Genomic DNA, 21,229 nt, shown 5'->3' with positions numbered 1-21,229 from the left:
TGCAGTGGCTTTAAAAATCAAATCCTGACAGTGATATCATGAATGCATCTGTTTACAAATACAACATTATGTTAACAATACTTTTAAAATGTTTTCTATGAGACCATCAAGAATTGATCATGCCATTGGCAACCTACTCAGCTGACAGTTCTTAGAATAAAATATTTAATTTACCTGAATGTCTTGTAATAAAATCATCCTCTCTTGAACTAAATATCCTCAGAATATCAACATCTAAGCCAGACTGACATTTCAGAAAGGCAAATCAGACTTTCTGGCAACTCTCTGCTGCCATATTTCTCTCAAAGGATCCTGCAATGTTACACTTCAATACTGCAAATGCATTTTTTTTCTCAAAGAAAGAGTAAGCCAGTGCTGCTTCGGTGTCAGATAGCTTTGATTTTTTTTTTCCCCTTCCAACTATAGCAAGCAAATGACTAGTGTTCCTATCCAATACCACATACTACTCGAGATTTGAGAAAATGAAATTATCTGGGCAAAAGAGGAGCTCTTATTTTTTTTTTTTTTTGTTTTGCTGTGTCTGATTGATTGATTCATTTTTAAGACACTGACTATCCCATACATAATATTAAATACACATTAAGGATTGGAACAATTTTATCACATTAAGAATGAACTGCACCAGTTACATTCATGCCCTGGGTTTCCTTTATGCCTTACAAGCAGGAGGACAAACTAAAATTAAAGTTGCCTCATCCATTTGAAAGTTTTCAAATCTAGACGCACACCTGAACAGTAGTTATTTGTTAATGCCCTTCTTCTCCAACAAATACCCACCTCTCATACTTATGTTCACTTGCCATTTAGAATGTACTGGACTTCTGAGATTCACAAACTTTTGTGAGACAGCAATACAAAACAACAAGAACAACACAATCAGAACACTGGCAACTATGGCAGTATTTCTAGAAGTAACAACAAAATCCCTTCATCTGGACCCACTTGTCCAGAAACGGACTTTCAGCCCCACCGTTAGGATGAGATTTGTTCCACTTTCTCCCTAGGGCTTAATTGCCAGGCTGACTTACCGCTGCCTCCTAGCCTTTGTTCTGCTTCTCACGCTGACATCAGGGAAGCAGTGATGTAGAATAAAGCAGGGTGGGCTAGGTTAGTCCAGTGTTTGTGTCGTTGTGTGGTGTGCGGGGACACTCTCTGATACTCTAGTGAGCTGTAAGCTTTTTTTTTTTTTTTTTTTTTGTAGGCTTTGTGTCATTTACTTAACGACCAATCTCATTAGCTGCCAGGGTACAATGGGCTGATGCATTTTCTATGTACATACTCTACACAGTGACCCTCAAGGTTGCCGAAGGTCTATTTAATCAGTCAAATGCTGAATATATTTGCAGTAAATCACTAAAAAAATAAAAAGTATGGGACTACCGAGGTATCTCACAGACTTAATATTTACCCACGCTTATTCAAAGGTAATAAAATGCATGCATATTTAGGCAAAATGAAAGTAGACCAGGTGGATACAAATTGTCTATTTTGCACTGATGACCTTAATTTTATGAAACTTTCAGAATCAAAGGTATTTTCTCCTAATAGGGAACCTAGAGTTGAAATTTAATTTCTGTCTTAGCTTAACCATATTAAGCACAACAACAACAACAACAACAACAACAACAACAAATCAGTTCCCTGTGCAGATTCTTCTTGCTCACAGCTCACTCCTGCCTCAGTCAGACTCCTTGCCCAAACAGCCCCAGAACTGGCAAAGTTGTGATCCTGCCCTTTCGCTTCCAAGGTAAAAACCCTTTTAACTCCTATGAAAAATGAAATGCTGAGAGCTCTCTGAATGACGACAGCTGTCCATAAGTATCAGGGAAAGCTCTATTGTCCATGTGTCCCTGGGTAAAATGAATACTTTACAGCAGAGGCTGTTCAGCTTGGCTGAAGAGTGTGGGGAGAAGGGGAGGAGGTCACTGGAGATTTCGCACACTAATTTAATCTGGGAAAAGGACAGGCTCCGCATCTCCCCTGAACAGACTGGCAGCAATCTGGGCCCCCACAGAACTATCTCCTTTTGCCTGTGCTCTATTTATTCCTTATCTCTGTTTACCAACCGCTAGGTCCCTTTCATTCACACCATGAGGCAGTTTTCCTACTATCAGTCAGCAGCTGACACTGTGGAAGAGCCTCAAAGGCAAAAAGAAAAAAAAAGATCAAAACTAAACCAAAGCTGTCTAAACAATGCAACAGTACAAGTAAATGCATAAACCCTGATTCTTAACCCAGCCCACAGGGTACACACAGGACCTGTATAGGAAACCCAGCATACACACCACAGTGAGCTCGTTAGAAGGCTAAGCACCATTCCCGAAGTCATCCACCAGGAAAAAAATAGCAAAAATGTACACTGGTTATTGAAACAGCCTTGGTTGTGGAGACACTCTTATCTCTATCACCAATCAATTAACTGACAACCAGGAAGTATTTACCTTCCCAGAAAAGGTGAGTTGTATCTAAGGGAAACCTGGCTGTTATTAAAATGTTAGCAGTTAAGAAAATCTGTTCAAGTGATTGCAGTTTAAGCATAAACCACGCAAACTTTCCAATACTTGATCATGCTGATTGAATACGATTTGAGAAACCTGACATCAAAACTCCAGTACACTTTTATAGAATGACAGCACTGTATCCTGTATAGAACATTCAATTAAATTGTATACCCATGTCTTACAGATTTTAACACTTATGCCAAAATTATTAATGTCACAGAGGAGACATGAAAGCACTTCAGGTACAACTTTGTAAGCTTTTGAATCAAGCTGCTAAATATGTCTGGACAAGTTATGTTACAAGGAGAAAGTGGGTGAAAAAAGGTGTGTCATTTGACCTTCCAGCATTTGAGTAGAAACAAATTTTGATCTAAGATAAAATCTATTTATGTTAAATACTAAATATTTTTGGACATTTCTGCAAATAGGATAGGATGTCTACCTAATATAAATGTGATTGGAGGGAGTTACTCAGTGACACATTTATGTTTAAACCTAAATACTTGTGTACATATGGTAGGTAGAGACACACATACTGTCTCCCATAGACACATATGCAATATGAGAAAGCTTCTCTTTTCGATTGCCCATATTTCCCTAGATTGAAAACTGAGACTTTTAACTTCCCTGAGTGTTTTATAGCATTGAACTAATTCAAAATGATTAGCTATTGTCATAAAAATCAACATCGTATTGACTCAATCATGAAGACCTTTACCAAAAAGCAAAGACTTGGTAGCTCATTATCTACAATGGCAACAGAACCCCATTCCAGTGTCCCCACCTATATGCATTATGAGCAATGAAGTCTTTACTACTTGGATCCTTTTTTCCAAATGAATTAATGAATTAAATTTATCCTTTCACCAGCTGCTAGGCAGCAGATGGAACCATTTCTGAAGCCTTGTTGAATTCAATCCATAAAACTCATTTCCTAGGATTAGCAGTCCAAAGTTTCTTTTAATGTTTATATACCACTTGGGATTTTGAATTTCATGATGTTAAACTTTCAACTTAACTATTCTTTTGCATTTCATATCAAACAATTATGATCTTTTGGATTTCAATAGCAGACATGGAAGGTCACATAAGGATAAGAAATAATTTTAACAGCAATAAATTCCTGTGAGTTGCATTTTTTGATATGTTTGTCCACACTGCTATATGCCACAGAGACTGTTCTCATTAGGCTTACATGATGATGGCATAGAATTCTATATGTGGTAGTTGTGAATTTTACTTATTTCCACTTAAGTAGTTTAAAGATGCAAACAAGAGCACTAGTTGACTGCATGAAAGTTTAAGCTGTTTCTGAGTTTTAAATTTAGTTATACATGAGATTGCTACATTATCTGAAAAGAAATGCTATATCCACTAGGTTGGTTTCTCTAGTAGCAATATAATTTTAACTTTCAGAAATGGGAACAAACCAATTACATGGATTCAGAGAAATGCATTTCTATAATGATTAACTTTTCAGAAGCCTAATACCTTGGACAGCTCCAAGTACCCCTTGCCTTTCCTTGTCACCTGTAGTTAATCCACAGACAAGGAAACACAAAACTTTAAATCTTTGTGGTTGGTATAATAGCAGAAGAATGGCAGTCACTATAAAGACTCTCATTCAAGGCTAACTGAATTAGACTCTTGAGAAAGGTTCCAATGTACTTTACAGGTTTCAGATACAAACCCCATGTGCTCCAGGACACAGTGTATCCAAGTTTAAAATATTAAAGCCTCTGATGCTCTTGCTGTAACACAAATATGACTAAGAGAAGAGTGAACTGCTCTTGTGGGCAATGGTGATTTCCGCTAATTTGGCATAAGAAATCTATATTAATCTAATATTGTAGTAAGCCAAGAAGGCCACATAATAATCGCCACGGAGTAATTGAATATTTAGAATGAGAAAAAAGGGATCATGGATAATCTGAGGTTACAGCTAAAACTAGGATATTGTGCTGGTGATACTAGCAAATAAAAATTTTAAAGTTAGGGAAATTTCAACCCTAATTTCAATCCTATTTTCTATTCTGGATTTATATACTAAAAAATACTTCCTCATTATAAGGACATAATTATACCCAATATTTCTCCATCAAGATTTCTTTTTAATTTGTTGGGTTGTATACTGCCAATTAATCCATAAGGTAATATCACACCACCATTTTTGACGTTATTCCTAAAAATAAAACAAGACTAGAGCCATTACATGATACACTCTGCCTATTAGCTGCTGTGTTCTCTGAAACTGAAAGAAAAGATCAGAACACCCTTTCAGGAAACTTTGATTATTCCAATGTACATCAAAGGAAGCCTTCTTAACAGGTGTTTGGTTGACAACATAATATGAGCTAAGGTATTGCTCATCAAAGTATATAAAAGTTTTCCCTTAACAATATTTCACGGAAATCGTCCTTCTATGAAATTTTGTTCAAGGTTAGTGTTAAGTTTCTTGTTTTTCAGCTTTTAAAACATGACTTTGTAACTTCTGCGCAGTCTTCTGACATGCCCATCTATCAGAGATGAAGTGTTTCATCTTTTAAGGAGACTAGTTTTATTCAATCCTCTAAATATGCAAATGCAATAATTTATATGTCCAATTTATGAATTTAAACATCTTGACTGATCACAAACTTTTTCTCTTATGTGTAGCTAATACCAGTTTCTGATTTTTTTAGGAAGAATCCACAACCCCCCCTTTTAGATAATGGCTATCAATGCAAAATTACATTAACAACTCTTAGCACTGCCAAGGTTCAATTCTAAATAAAGACTTGTAGCACATGAGATCTCACTGATAATTTGTGTGACCTCAAATTTAGTTTTACTTTACTTTTTTTCCAGACAAAAAGTGTATTGTATCATATTAAGTATTTCCTATGGCCAATTCACACATTTCAGAAATATATATGAACAAAGGCAGTAGCTGACACAGCTTAAGCACAATTACACCATTTTATTCTGAACTCCTCAATATCGCTTTTTGGGAGGAGAGTGAGAAAGTGGGGGTGGGTGGTGGTGAGTGAGTTTCAAATCATGCCAGATGAACATCACAACAGAAAGCAAAGCAAAGCACAGTAAAACGACCATGAGCCCCTCAGCCTTTAGAAGCGACCCCCCACTCACCTACTCACCCACCCACCCACCCAATCAGAAACAAAAGTCACTATTAACAACTAAGACCTGAAACTTGCTCACTGTCTGAACTCATCGACATCAGGGTAAACAGAATGTGGTAAAAAAGTTTGAAACTTACTTTTTTGTGTTTGTTTCCAAAACTATTTCTCTTCTCTCTGGTGTGCTGACAGGAGACACTAAAGCTGTTGCCTTGAAAGGTAGTCTCCATGATATGACATCCAGTGCCTTTGACTGCTCGGAGATAAGCACCTGCGTGTAGCCCTCCTTACGTCACACCTCCCTATTCAGACCTTCTCAATATGATCCACATTTGCACATCAACAGCCTCATGCGCACACACAGATTTTTTTTCGGCTCTGGGCCCAAAACTTTCACTTTAATTTTCATCACATGATTGCTGTGGCATATGTCCTTCCAAACCGCCCATATATCAGTCATCATGCAAATGAGATGGAATATCACTCCTCTGCAGCAGATGGCCAGGGATGATAACAATGGCTCAACAGAGGAGATTCAATGTCCCTGACTTTATCGCCACGGCAACAACAACCTAAAATATATGTAATGGAAGTGGTGCTTATTAATTTTGCAGGCTCGAGTGTTCTGATTTTGTGAGTGAATGGGCTGAGTTAAAAAGGGGGCTGTGTCCTCCTGCCTCTAGAAGACTATCTATAAAAGCCAGGGACCTGGAAATTATTTTCAGTGACTAAGAAGGCAACAGCCTAGCAATTATTTGAGTAATTAGGTGTAATTCCTCCCTGTAGGCCTTGTACCCTCCTGCGCTTGCTTCACAGAAGCTCACGAATTAGACAGCACCGATACTGAAAAGAAAAGTGCCTCAAGATACAGCAGGAGAGCTTGCAGGAGCGCTGTCACTTGGCCTCCACCGGGCTTGGTAAACACAAGCCCCAAGCTATAAGTAAATAGAGGCCCCACTTCACAAACACAGACCAATTAAAATGACAAAGGCAGCCACACTTTGGGGTGGAGCTTAGCTTCCTTGTGAGTGGCACACAGAATAGTCTCTGGGTTCAGGCACAGAGCCTGTTTCCATGACTGGCTGTCAGGATTGGACAGGAACATACACATCTCTCACGCAGCAGGTTGTGCCTTTCTCATTAGGGCTCTCTTTTCTCCCACAAGGGTACTTTTATTACAGACTACAAGGGAATATTCCATAGATTTTTCCATTCCTAACTGCACTAAAAAATGTAAATCTCAGAAAAAAATTAATCAATTTTTCAAAATTTGCAACAAGCCCACGTGCAATTTAAGGCAACAACTAACAGACTGCCAGGCCCACTGGGGGCAGTTCTAGAACACACAGGGTTAAAGGAGATAGATGAGCTCTGAATATTATTCTGGAAACTTAAAAAAAAAAACGTTACTTACAACATTTCATATTGACTAGTAAACCACCTTCCTTCTTATAGGGCTGAAGCATATATCAAAACTTTCGAAGCTATAGTTTACTTTTCTCATTGCTTTTTTAAAAAGGCACTATAGAAGTACCTAGGACAGGAAAACTAGATTCTCCTGCTAATTTAAAAACAGACATTAATAAAGAACCTGGACTGCCCTGGAGGAGGGTAGCTGAAAGAAGTAAAAAAAGAACTCAAACTTTACATCTTCTAACTTGGCTAACCTCAGACACAGTCCTGGGTCCCCTTCCCTGGGAGTCCACTCTTCCCTGAGCACATCTGCTGCCCACAGTTGTAATGTTAAAATTCACAATTCTGTTTTAGAAAAAGAAAGAAAGAAAAAAAATGCTGGTCACAAAAACTAGTCACATATCACATAGAGATATGTCTACATCACCTAGAGAAATACTTGACAATCTAACTTTTAAAGTAATTACATTTCCAATTTTGGTATAGGCAGGTGCTCTGAGATTCATCTTTTTTCTAAAATGTTGTTTAGTATCAATTCATTGGTATTCTGCAATACATTTGGTACTTGACACAGTTGCCTAGTGCACAATCTCATTGCACTAGCTATTTGAAGTCAGCAGTCCACGGTGAGGGCATGTTAGGAGAAGTACCTTTCCAATGCAAAGCTCCCTATGCTGGGAATGTACAGCAAACATCAGCTTTACTTTAAGGAATTCTTATTGAGCGCCCCCAGAAACGTCATGAGCAGCACATGACACAGGGTAGTACCTTAAGGATACCACAACAAGGAGAATTTCTAGTGAAATTCCAGTGACCTGACAAAATTAAGTAACATTAATCGACATTACATGACTGAAACAAAGTCATATCCTACCAGGAATTAAAAAAAAAAAACTTTATTGATTAAAGTATGCAGTATATCTTCCCTGTTTATTCATCTACAGAAGACAGTTTAATCATTACAATTCATCCATAATAATTACAATGCAAGATATTTTCATCACCCTCAAGAGAATTGCCATACATAACAGCTGTCACTCATTCTTTACCCCGCCCCCCCCCCCGATTTTCTCCCTCAGGATCACACAAACCCTCATCTACTAAATTTTTGAAATACTAAGATCATAAAATCACTTTTGTTCTTTACTACTGAGCAATATCACTTGTGGTGGTTATCTTTAAGCTCTATGCCCTTGTTTCACGTATTAGTTGTTTATTAATTTTAATGTAGATTGATATTTTATTATTTGAATATACCACATTTAATTTTTCTACTTTACCACGATAAACATTTATTCTCATTTCTCTTGAATGTGTCCCTAGGAGTAGAACCATGAGATCATTTAGTAATTTGAATAGCTATCTGAGAAACTAAGGAATTGTTTCAGAGTGCGTTAATTCATGATTCATAGTTGCCAACAATGTATGACAGTTACACATCCCAACACCTTGCTGTTAGCTGGTCTGTCTACGGGGCAGCTCTTAATTGATGCCAAGTGCTGTCTTGTATGATCTTGATTGGCATTCAATAACAACTCATGACTCTGAGCATCTTTCCATGCTCTTACGAGTCTTCCATACATTGGGTTTTTGAGATTGTCTAGTCAGATATTTTTCTGATTTTAAAACTATGATGTTTCCTTTTTATTATTGGATTATACAAATTCTTTACATATGTGGTTTTGATACAAGTTTCTTATTGAGTATAGAATTTACCAAACTTTTCTCTCACTGTATAGGTTTCTTTTCACATCCTTGATATTTTCTTTTGAAAACAAACATTTCAAGTTTGGGTGACATTCAATTTGTTGATGTTTCTTTGTTCACTTGCTTTTTAATGTAACATATAAAAACCATTGTCAAATTCAGGTTGATAACAATTACTTCTTTGTTTCCTCTTTAAAAGTTCTACATTTTTTGCTGTTTCATTTTGATCTGTTATTCATTTTGAGTCATTATTTTGTACATGTCATGAGATAGGGGATCTAATAGCCTCTATATATGTGAATCTACTTATGCCAATATCATGTGTTGGAAACAGATTTTTTTTCCTTATGAAATTGTTTTGTTAACTTTACTAAAATCCAATTGATCATGCACATTACGATTTATATCTGGTCTCTCAATTATACCTCATAAATCTGTGCCAATTTTCAACCCCGTACCACGTTTAATTATATTAGCTTTTGTAGTATGCTTAGACATTGAGAAGCATGAATTATCCAAAGTTGTTACTCTTTTTAAAGATGGTTTTAGTAATTCTGGATCCCTAAAAGTTTCACTTACATTTGAAAATCATCTGGGTTTGGGCAAGGAACCCACAGGACCTACAGATCTCTCTACAGTGTTACACAGCATGCCTGGCAGTCTATGTGGGGAGTCCATAACTCCCTTCAGCAGTGTTTTGTAGGACTTACAGTAAGTTTTATGTCTAACTTTTTAAGTTTGTTCCTGTGTATTATATTCTTTTAGAACCTTTTGAAAATAGACTTAATGTTCACCTTCATATCTTGTTTTCTTTTTCTTGTTCTTGTATAGAAATACAACTTACATCTGCGCTTTGACTTTGTGAATTGCTTTCTTAGGAAACTTTTTACCTCATACCATTTTTGGTGAATTTTTCCAATTTTCTAAGTACAAATCTATATAAAAGGGAATCTTCCTTCAAATAAAAGAGTTTTACTCTTGCCTTTATGAGCAGGTGAATTTTATTTTACTTTCTTGTTGTACTTCCCCCTGCAGGCCCTCCAGCATGGAAATGGAAAGAGCATTGGAAATGGAAAGAGACACCATTTTGCTTCTGATTTTAAGGAGGTAATACTTGAGTCTTTCACTACCACGCATGATGTTACCTAATCTGTGGAAAAGTGAAGTGGAAACTTATGGTTTCTTTGGAAAGTCAGTTGAGCTGGATGGTGTTTGCTGGAGCAGACATATGAAGGAGTGTTTTTAATGAAGCAGACTCAAGTGAAAGGATGTTTTGCTAGAGCAGACCCATGAAGGTATGTTTCCCTGGAGCAGACACAGGTAAAGGATGTTTTGCTAAAACAAACACGTGAAAGGATGCATGGTGTTAAGAAGGACCCAACAGACAGTGGACAATGCTCGATGGTATTGGTACACCTTGTTGTTCCTTAATGGTCATCATTTGTCATTACTTTGTAGAAAGAAATGCACCAAAAACTTCTGGTGGTGTTCTGGTGACTTCTTGCTGCTCAGGCTGATTGGCAGAGTGATGTCATTTGATACAGACTCATATGGTGTTTTACTAAGACAGACTAACATGGTGTTTTTGCTGAGGAAAGAGCTATGAGAAGACACTTGATGTTTGGAGGGAGTATAAATAGGACCCAATAGACAGTGATGGGGGTGGGGCTTGCATAGCTAGCTTTGCCATGCTTGTTGGTCTTGTGTCTTCATCTTTGCTGATCTGCACTTTGTTGGGATTTGCACAGCAGAGAACTTCTGGTATCCATTAGTCCTGGTTGCTACTGCTGACTTGGCCATTCAGTGGAGGCCTGGCTGTTTCTGCTGGGTTGTGCCACTGCTGCTGATTCATGTTTGCTGTCCTCACACTGCTCAACTGGATTTGCTGGTAATGCAATCCTGACAATGTAGATTGGATATTTCTAAATAGGTCCACTTCCCATGTGTCCTAATAACCTTTCTTTTCCACTACCTTTGGTGAATGGTGGGCTAAAAGGGGGGTTAAAGCATTTAAGACCATGTATTAAAAGTAGGGTTTGAAAAATCAAAGCCAACACTAAAGTTCGATCTAATAGCATTTTTAACTCAAAAAGCTAATGGAAACCTGGCACTGCATTAAGAAGACCAAAACTGAAATCCTTTCCCATGCTCTTTTAAATTTCAAAAATGCCTGGGGTGTTTTCTGTGATGGTATTGGCCAGACTTCATCCCTTTAAAGCATGCTGAGGTGCAGCTGGAATGGTCAGACACAGGGAATTCACTCTTTCCAGGTTTGGAAACCACATGGTTCAAATCATCCTTGAGGAACTTATAGCCTATTAAAATCAAGTATAGACAGCACACCTAAATTCTACCTTCTGGTGAGATTAAGCCAAATACACTCAAGATATAATGATATTGCTCACCCTGTTCACATTTTTTATTATTTAATTTCCATACAGGAACTCCAGAGATTTGCTGGATCTATGTATAAAAGTAGTTGTATTTATATCCACCATCATATAGCAAAATGAAATAATATATCAGGAAAAGTATAAACTCAAACAACAGTTTGATAGTGAACAAATATTGCATGTAGGCACATAAAAAAGCCAACATTTCCCACAATGAAGATGATGGGAAGGGTGGTGACTTTATTGTCAACAGCTATGTTCACTAGCACTGATTTTAGCATCACTCTTATGGCAGACACTATTCTCAGAGGTTTGCAGAGATTATTTTATGAGAGGAGGTACTAAAGCCCAAGTTTCCCAAGACCCTCCCTCTATTAGTAGTAAAGTTTCCAAATTAGTATTCAAGTTCAGACTCTGCTTTCAAAGTCCATGCTTCTATTTCTACACAATACTGTGAAAGTCATCCTTACCTGTACCCTCATATTTATCAGTGAAAACTTCTAGGAGCTGATGATTATGAGAAAATTCTCCAGTGAATTTTTTTAATCATTTCATAGTTTTAAGGAGACATTGTTAGTAATAACAATATTTTTAATGTTGCCTCAAATCATCTTCTACAAGACTGTCAAAGTGTTATCAGACAACAGTGTAAAGTTTGCTTCAGTATAATAACAGTGAGAAGATATTTTAATTCCTTTTATTTTCTCAGATGATTCTTCTGGAGGCATTCAAATAGTAAGGCATATTTATAGTAAGTAAGGAATAAAATATTTACAGAGGAGCTTGAGTATCAATTCATGTACTCATTTGTACATATAATTGTTTCCATGCATCTATATTTCCTACATCTATTTCTCTCTTCAATATGCCATTGATATCATATAAAGCAAGGTTTTGTCTTTCCTCAAGCATCTAAATTGCATTTGGTCAATGCATTGGTGATACCTAGTCACTTGCTTCACCAGTCTTGTCCTCATTTACCACATGGCATGTAGCATTACCAGAAGCATAAAACTTGGATTCTGACTCCTCTTTATACTTTGTGTGTGTGGGGAAATGGAAGCTGTGGATCATGGATGGGAGAAGATCTAAAAGGAACACCAAGTGATATTCCTCTGCCCTCATCACTCTTGACTCTTTTGCATTACATTCCTATAACTTAAAATCTAGCTCTGGTTAGGAATGAGGCCATTTGAACAATTAAGGACCATACTTTCTCATTTCTCTCTATATTATCTTCTTTTAACACACACACACACACACACACACACACACACACACACAGAGAGAGAGAGAGAGAGAGAGAGAGGGAGAGAGAGAGAGAGAGAGGGAGGGAGGGAGGGAGGGAGGGAGGGAGGGAGAGAGAGAGAGAGAGAGAGAGAGAGAGAGAGATTAAGATCAATCAGTCATAAGCTGGTTTTCTTCGGAGACAACACAGGCCTGGTATGATATAATTTAGAAAAGTTACCACATTTTCTATGCATTTTCTAGGTAATTTGAGTTCAGGTTGCCTTCTAGCCATAATTTGACAAGCCACAGAGTCTCTTAGACAGTCTTCCGCAGTTTGTACTAGTTTCATTAATGTGTTTTCAGTAAGTGTCTCCACAGCTAAATTGTTAGCATTTGGAACAACAGTGAAGGCAGGATGGATGAGAAAGGGCAGGGTCAAGGCAGCCTGAGCAAAGTATGCAAGCTTGTTGGCCAACACTGACTATCCGAGGATTGAAAGTGACAACAAAGCAGTGCTCTGCATGCTTGATGCTGACTCTGACTTTTAAGGAGGTGAGAAAAAGAAAAACCGTCCAAATAAACTACTTGAACACTGTAAAGCAGGCAGCAATTCCAGAGATCACACAATGTTTTCCTTACACTTTGCTGAACAGAGAACATGACCAGAGGCTATATTGGAACAACTCCCAGGAATTGAGGCAAAAATAAGAAATGGTATAATTGAGGGTGTCTTGGATGTGACTATGTCCCATAATTCAATGCTCATCTTGGGTCTGCACATAGTTCAGCATGTGCTGTCTGCTGTCTGTTTAAGGTTGTCACAACTAGCAGTTTAAAGAAGGCACTATGGCACATGCCTTTAATCCCAGCACTCAGGAGGCAGAGGCAGGCAGAATTCTGAGTTCGAGGCCAGCCTGGTCTACAAAGTGAGTTCCAGGAGCCAGGGCTATACAGAGAAATCCTGTCTCAAAAAACAAAACAAAACAAAACAAAACAAAACAAAACAAAACAAAACAAAACAAAACAAAACAAAACACAATAAAAAAGAAGGCACTAGTTTCCATCTCCCACACATACCCAGGCAGGGAGTCTGATAAGAGGAAAGTACAATACAACTGTGGCAGAAAATGTTCAAAAAGGGTTTCCCCCCACATAAAAAGGGAACTATGGTTTCCACCTGCTCTCGTAGGTGGGTAACCAAGAAGCTAAAAGTATTTCATTTTGTGCAGAAAAAGCATGCAAATACGAATGTTGCTAAACTTACAGTAGAGGTACAATCCAACAAACCCAAAGAACTCCTGAAACTTTAGTAAAAAAATCCTGCCCACCAAACAATGGTTTACATACTACATGTATATTTAGTAGCAACTGTTTCCCTTCATGATCCCATGGTCAACTGAGCATTGACCCTTTCAGCTGCCCCACATTGAGGCAAGCCAGGACTTTACTTGCCAGACATGAATTTAAGACAACTGTGCAATGGGATGCACTCAAATGCCAATCAAAGGAATAATTCTATCACTAAGCTCAAAAGAGCAAACTTAATGTTAACATTTTCCCTCCATATGAAATCTAATATCTGGTAAGGATATATGATTTTATAAGGGAATTTCCCCAGAGTTCACTTCAAAATATTAAATTCCTTGAGGCAATGAAGTTTTCTAATTGAATTTATGTTTAAGTAGTTTAAGAGTAAGAATATTGGACTCCCTTAACATTAAAAAACAAGTCAAGCTATTAAGTACAGTGACAGCACCGTCCAAATGCTAACTGGTGTAGATTATCAGTACCCAATTTGCACAATGTCCTTGCCACAGGAGAAGGAAGTCTTTGCATCTAGTCCTATCAGAACAATAATTAAAAGCTGAAAAGAGAGAGGATTAAATGAGATGGTAACAAGTCCTCAGGGGCAAATGGAAAATCAATTCAAAATGTCATATGACACTTAATTTTGAAATCATACTATTTGGAGGAAGGTGTGGAGATCTTCCACACACTTGCTGCCCTACTATGCACAATTTCACTCATATCCAAATGTTCGCACCAACAGAGTACCCACTGTGTAACTAATGAGCCTTCATGGACACATGTTATCTGTCACCTGGTCATACAGTTTACATTAGTGTACACCATGGTATTGCACATTCCATAATCTTGGCAAATGTATGAAGGCATGCATACACCTCACTAGTGTCAAACTGTACTACCACAGCCCTAAAACATCCTGTGTCCCACCTAATCTTCCCTTACCACCTTGTAAAGCCTGATAAATGCTAATCTTTTCATTGTCTCTGAGCTTTGCCTTTCTCAGAATGTCATGTATTTGGAATCACAAAGTAGGGAAGCCTTTCAAAATTGGCCTTTTTCATATAGTAATATACTCCTACTTCCTCCATGTTATAATAACTTATTTCCTTTTAGTAGTGAATAGTGTCAGAGTCAGTTTGCTGCTTATCCATCAACATCTTGGTTTCTTCTAAGTGTTAGCAATTATGAATAGAACGGTTACCAAGAAACACAAAACAAAACAAAAAAATAAACAACAAAAGCCTATGTCAGAATACTGTGTGTGTGTGAGGGGGTACACATGTTTTAGTGTTTTTAAGTAAACTCCAAGTAGTGTGATGGCCAGACCATAGGATAAAAAGTATGTTTAATTTCATAAGAAACTGCCAAACTGTGTCCTGAGGTGACTGTCTTATAGGAATCTGTTGTTTGACACCTTCCCTACCATTTGATACTGTCAGCATTCTGCACACTTAAAACTTTTGTTAATCTTTTAGCTGTTTATAATTATCTAATTTATAAGAACCTCCATATCTTTAACCTGATAGCCCTAAATATTATATACATACATGCAAATCTAGTCTACTTTATGCTTTATTCTATAAACTATGATGTTGAAATGTCATAAAGTAAGAGTATGGTTTCCACCTGCTCTCATAGGTGGGTAACCAAGAAGCTAAAAGTATTTCATTTTGTGCAGAAAAAGCATGCAAATACGAATGTTGCTAAACTTACAGTAGAGTTATAATTCAAGAAACCCAAAGAAACCCTGCAACAGAACCTTGGTAAAAATACAGCTATTGTGGTGTTACTATAATGTCATAGTAACTTATGAGTAAATAGTAAAATTTTTTCTGGATCAATAATCTTATTTATATTATAATATCAAATATTCATATAATGCCTATTTGCTTTTTCTTAAGTTACAGATCAAAAAAGTTAGGAAATATATGTTGTAGTCTTGACAGTACAAAAAAGAAACTGATGCAAATGAGATGGAGCCAAATTTTCTCTACCCTTTTCACATAATTTTATTTTTTTAGTATATGAGAGTTTTGTCTACATGTATGTATGTGTACCATATACAACTTTGGTGCCCACAGAAGCCAAAAAAATATTTGATCCTCTGGAACTTGAGTTACAAATGGTTGTGAGCCATTATATGATATATGTGCTGGAAAGTAAACCCATGTTATCTACAAAAGCAACAATAAACAGTGGCCTTCTCTCCAGCCCACTTTCACATACTTAGTAGTGAAATGGACTTCAAAAGGAAAAGTAGAATAAACATGAATTGTCATAGATCTAAAATATGTACACTTTAGAGGCCTAGTGGTGGTAAGGGTTTCTCTAGCACACAGGTCTTAGTTGTCACCTCAGACTTCAACTAGAGTTAAAGCAATGCCAGAGACAGGCACAAACCTCCACCAGGCACAGATATTAAAATACGGTAAGTCTTATCTGCCTACAATGACAGGCATTCTCTGGAGGAAATTTCTTTTAGCAGCATAGAAATGCCTTTATATGGTTGGGTTTACTGTGGAAATCATTCCAAGTGATAGCACTTCACACAGAAATGACTTCTACTGACCACTTAGTACTTTTTTTCCTAGAATTTTGAACTTGATCTCAGACAAACCATGCTTAATAAGGTTTGATATAGAAATCTGAAACTGTTGACACTCTCTGTTCCATAATATATAAAAAGTGAAGAATGGAGGAAAGAATAAGAACATTAAAAACAAGAGGTAAATGTTGAAATAAGGCACAAAAGTTAAAGGATAAAGATCTTTGACTTCTAACCTGATCCCCACTCCTGGAAGGCACTATTTAGATGCTGAACATACTATGGACACCCACTAGATGTAGTACAGTACAACCCAGAACTTCTGGACTCAAGTCATCCTCCTGCCTCAGTCTCCCAAGGAGCTGGAACAGCAGGTATGGGAAACTAACACAAAAAAGCTGCATCTAGACAATTCGCGGGGAGTGAGAGATTTTAGAAACTCAGTCCTAAATGGGATGTCTTCATCAAAACACTCTCCTCTCACGGCTCGAGCTTCAGAAGAGAAGGTAGGATTCTAAGAGCCAGAGAAGATGGATGGTGCCGAGGAAAATGTCTTCAGACAGAACAGAACAGGACTGGTATACATATGCATTCACAACTGTGGCAGCATGCACAGGGCCTGCTGAGGTCAAGCCAGGCAGGATCTTAGTACTAGGAGTGGAAGTGAAGAGGGACTTCCATTCCTAATGAAAAAACTATTGTCAATTTACATGTATTTGCACAGGAAACAGTTTTCTCCAATGGAGTCCCATCCAGTACATTAATCACACTTAAGGTCATGCCTTATGCCCAGCAGTAGATAGCCAACACAAAATGAACTCAATGGTATTTTTGCAGACTTTTCATCTCATATTACTTTGTTTCATCATTTTTTGTAATGTTAGACTTTTGCTTTTATATTATTGTTTTAGAGTTTTTATAGGTTGGGTGTCTATGTCTGTGTTTCTTGTGTTTCATTTGCAATTTGTTTGGGTTTTTGTTTGTTTGCTTGCTTGTTTTCTAAAGAGTGAGGAAAAAAAGAGCATGTAGTTGCATGGAGGGTGAAGGTAGGAAGAACATGGGTGGAGTTGAGGTAGCTGATAAGAATACATTTTCTGACAAATTATTTCAATAATGATTTTAAAAAAGAAAACAATCTGCAGCTGCCTGAGTGTGCCAAGTATGGTGGGAATTGAAAAGGATTACAAACAAGATATAGAAGGAAATTTGAATGTGACAGATATGTTGATTATTTTGATTTAGTAATAGCTTCATGGTGGATACTTATAGAAAACATATAATTTAAATATGCAAATAAAGGTCATATATATATATATATATATGTATATACATATATATATATAGTGCATATGTAGGTATCTGTTATTGATTAATGACTGGGAAAGGAGCCTGAGAACAAGTGACTACCAATTTGGGGTTATGACCACTGAGAAATTTAATGAGTAGGTTTTTTTCTTGTTTCTGAAACAAAAAAATTCTGTGAGAACTAAAGTAAACCTAGAGTGAGAAGCTGAGAGGCGAGAGGGAGCATAGTGGAACACTTCTGTCTCAGGAGGCCGTCGAACACTACACTGTTAACTTGTATTTCCTCCTCATTCCTCCTCTCTGTTCTTTCAGGGGAGAATCCAACAAGGTAGCTTGAAAGAAACTGGAATAGGACTAGGCAGAGTTACATAAAAGGGGGAAGGTTAGAAGATCAAGTAAAAAAACCAGCAAGGACCTCTATTCAGAGTTACCGTGAGTACAAAGGGAAGGTACTGGACGGTTCCAGATAGAGGGATGCAATCTGGCATGTCCTAATAGATGACTCAAGAGCTACTGTATGAAAAACAAAGGGAGACAGAAAGAAAACACATCTAATTAAAAACTATTGAGCCAATGAAAGGATCCATAAGGTAGCTTATGTTCTAGGATGGTTGCCATGGAAATGAGGAAACATGGCCAGATTTAAGAAACAGAATGCATGGAATTTGTTTAGAGGTGAGAAGAGAATTACTTCTTTTCTGGGATATGAGCAACTGCAAAAAAGGAAGGAGCAAAGAGAAACTGAAAGGAAAAAGCCTTTGTGGGGATGGGGAAATAAACAGCCATCCTTTCACCATGTTTAATGCACATATGGGATATGTAAGCTTTAATGGAGAGAGAGCCTAGTTTAAAAAACATAAAGGGGAATGTCTCAGTAATGTAGGCATGCTTAAATATATCAAGACCAAGTAAAACTAAACAGGACAAACACGGCTGAGGAAGAACAGAAATCCAAAGTGACCATACCACAGATCTGGCTTGTATTTGGGATCAAACACAAGAAGAAACTCTAAGAGCAGATAATTCCACAGAAGCCAAGAGGAAAGCAAGAAAGGAGCATATGGTCCTTCTTATCAAGTACTTTCAAGGGGTACATAACTTGAAGACAGATAAAAACCACTGAGCTCATGACTGTTACCAAAAGTGACCATTGAAGAACAGTTTTCAGGGAGTATAGATACTAATGATAATAAGGTCACAGGTATAGCAATTAGGATAATCTCTGAGCAGGATGAGAGAAGAGGACTACTAGCAGTGAAGGGGCTGAGAGAATGACAAGATCAATCTGTGAAGGGGAAACACATATCCAAGGGCATTATTAAGAATACAAGAGAGAAAGGATCATAGTCATGGGGCTAAATCACTCAAGAATATATTAGATCAGTGATAAGAATAGCAAACCGTGGTTAATAGGGCATTAACCTCCAGTAACATGAAATGCTTGAAAGATGTAGAAGGAATAAAGTGGAAGTGATGCTGAGGAACACCACCACTGATTCTTGTGCATTTCAGATATAAATGAAAAAAAAAAAGTGAGAATAAAAAGCCCACCTCTCATTGGTAGATAGTCGTTGATATATTTCACCAGATATTCAGAGATGTTCCATGTTCTCCAGAGCCTTTAATAATGTGGGAAAATACACCTATTAGTAACTAACAGAAAATTGTTGAATACTTACTGTAGAGTATCATCTGAAATCAGTGCTGAGCATGTTCTTTACCATACAAATGTTCATCAGGGTAGGTATTCATGTCTTTACTCCTCCCCTGGATATCTAAAATTAACATGTGGCCGTCACAGTCAGTGTGGAAAGAAAGAAAAAAGGAGTAGCCTCCAGAGCCTGTACGGATCTTGGCCCCGTGCCCTTGAGGGTTTCCCCTAGTGCTGTCTCCGCTCTCCTTTTCATCTCAGCATCTAATTTATACAGAGACATATGTCTAAGATCAGAATGAGGTTCGAAGGTAAGAACAGAATAAATGCAGTGGTTATGGTTTACCACTAAATATAAACTTGGTGACACTTTGGCTACATCATTCTAATCTGCAAGTTTCCTTTTGGGGATGACAGTACATCACAAACTTGTAGTACCTATTTCCATGATGAGAAATATTATGAGACTATGAAAATTCTCAAGAACATCTTAGACTAGTGTGCATATATCTGTACATCTTTTTACATTATTTATTTTCAAGATCTCCATACATGAGTACTGTATTTACATACTTTTGACCCCCTTTTTCCCACTCCAATTCCTCCTGTGTCCCCTTTCCTCCCTCTCAAATTCATGACCTCTTCTTTAACTGTTAATGTGAAATACTGGCACATATACAAATACAACCTATTGAGTCTATTTAGTGTTGCACCAATATGTACATGTGTTTAAGGCTGACCACTTGAGATTAGATAACCTATCAGGACATTTATCTCAGAAGAAACTGATTCTCCCTCTTATGCAGCCACTGATTACCTGTAGCTCTTCCTTTCAGGGTAAGGCCTTGATAAATTTACTTCATTTAGGCATGTCAAGTGTTACAATCATTTCTTAGGCCATGTTTAGCAACAATATTGCTGATATTTCAAGGGAGAGTCCTAAGAAAACACCATTGTCTTTTGGGCACTAGGAAGCTAGGCTAGATATGAATTTGATACAGAGAAAGGTGGGTTAAAACAGCTAGAGTCCACAAAATGAGCTGATCCTGGGGTACTCAGAGTGTACTATGGAACTGCCTGAATGTCCTTTTATGTAACTGATCCATTTGAAATCTTGGTGTGGATACTGTGTGTATCCAGTGGATTAAACCTTTCCCTTGCACTGCCAATATCATGAGGGATGGGGACCATGTCATAAGAAAGGGGTATGTAAGGGTCCTTGTTCATCAGGGTAGGTATTCATGTCTTTACTCCTCCCCTGGATATCTAAAATTAACATGTGGCCGTCACAGTCAGTGTGAAAAGGAAGAAAAAAGGAGTAGCCTCCAGAGCCTTGGAATCCATTTGTCATTGTAGAAAAGGAAAGATAGAGATCCAGCTTGGGCCAAGTTCTGACTAAGAACTAAATGCTCTTTCACGACAGTAATCCAGGAACATTCTCTGTCACATGTTCAGATGACAACTCAGACAAGAAAAGGTACGTTCATCATTTTCTTTTTTATTGTGAAAAAGTGCTTGGCAAAAACAGTTTTAAGAAAAGAAGGGCTTATGTTGGCTTGTAGTTGAAGGATGTAGTCCTCCACGAGAGGCAGGTGCGGCACTGGGAGAAGCAGGTGCGGCACTGGGAGAAGCAGGTAGCCTATCCAATGGCTTCTGGTCAGGAAGCAAACAGAGACAAGCACTGGCCTTTAGCTTGTTCTCTTTTTTTCTTGAGTTCAGGACTTTAGCCCATGGAATGCTAGACTCAAAATTAGGGTAAGTTTTCCCTTATCAGTTAATTCAATCTAGAAAGACCTTTGTAGACACACCCAGAAATCTGTCTCCTAGGTGAGTCTAGATACTGTCAACTGAGAGTCAATATTAACCACTACAGAAAGCACCTGAAATTTAATTCTTATGATAAAACCACACTTTACCAATTTTAACAAATTTATTTTTTATTGTCTGCTTTCCTTTTCCACCCATGTAATGTAAGTCTGTAGGAAATTTGGAAAACAAAAAATGTAAAGATGAGCAATTTGTTTATTGTCTTCCTG

At 37.6% G+C, this 21,229-nt stretch overlaps 1 protein-coding gene across 24 annotated transcripts in view; it reads right to left on the bottom strand.

The window, feature by feature from the left end:
• Nucleotides 1-21,229, bottom strand: part of St18 (suppression of tumorigenicity 18) — a 373,710-nt gene that overhangs the window by 124,919 nt on the left and 227,562 nt on the right. For 6 of the 24 annotated variants that reach the window (XM_006495501.4, XM_030253956.1, XM_006495502.4 and 3 more), the window contains exon 1: nucleotides 1,050-4,030. The exons of 3 other annotated variants lie outside the window; for them this stretch is intronic. The gene's annotated coding sequence lies outside the window, so the exon portion shown is untranslated. Of the gene's footprint in view, nucleotides 1-798; nucleotides 1,028-1,049; nucleotides 4,031-5,781; nucleotides 6,332-21,229 lie in introns of those variants that run through there. 15 more of the 24 variants (XM_030253966.1, XM_030253957.1, XM_030253968.1 and 12 more) reach the window with 5 other exon arrangements.

This window comes from Mus musculus, chromosome 1 (genome assembly GCF_000001635.26).
Source record: "Mus musculus strain C57BL/6J chromosome 1, GRCm38.p6 C57BL/6J".
Lineage (NCBI taxonomy): Eukaryota > Metazoa > Chordata > Mammalia > Rodentia > Muridae > Mus > Mus musculus.
Note: the sequence above shows the minus strand (reverse complement) of the source record. Positions and strands in the feature narration are given on the sequence as shown.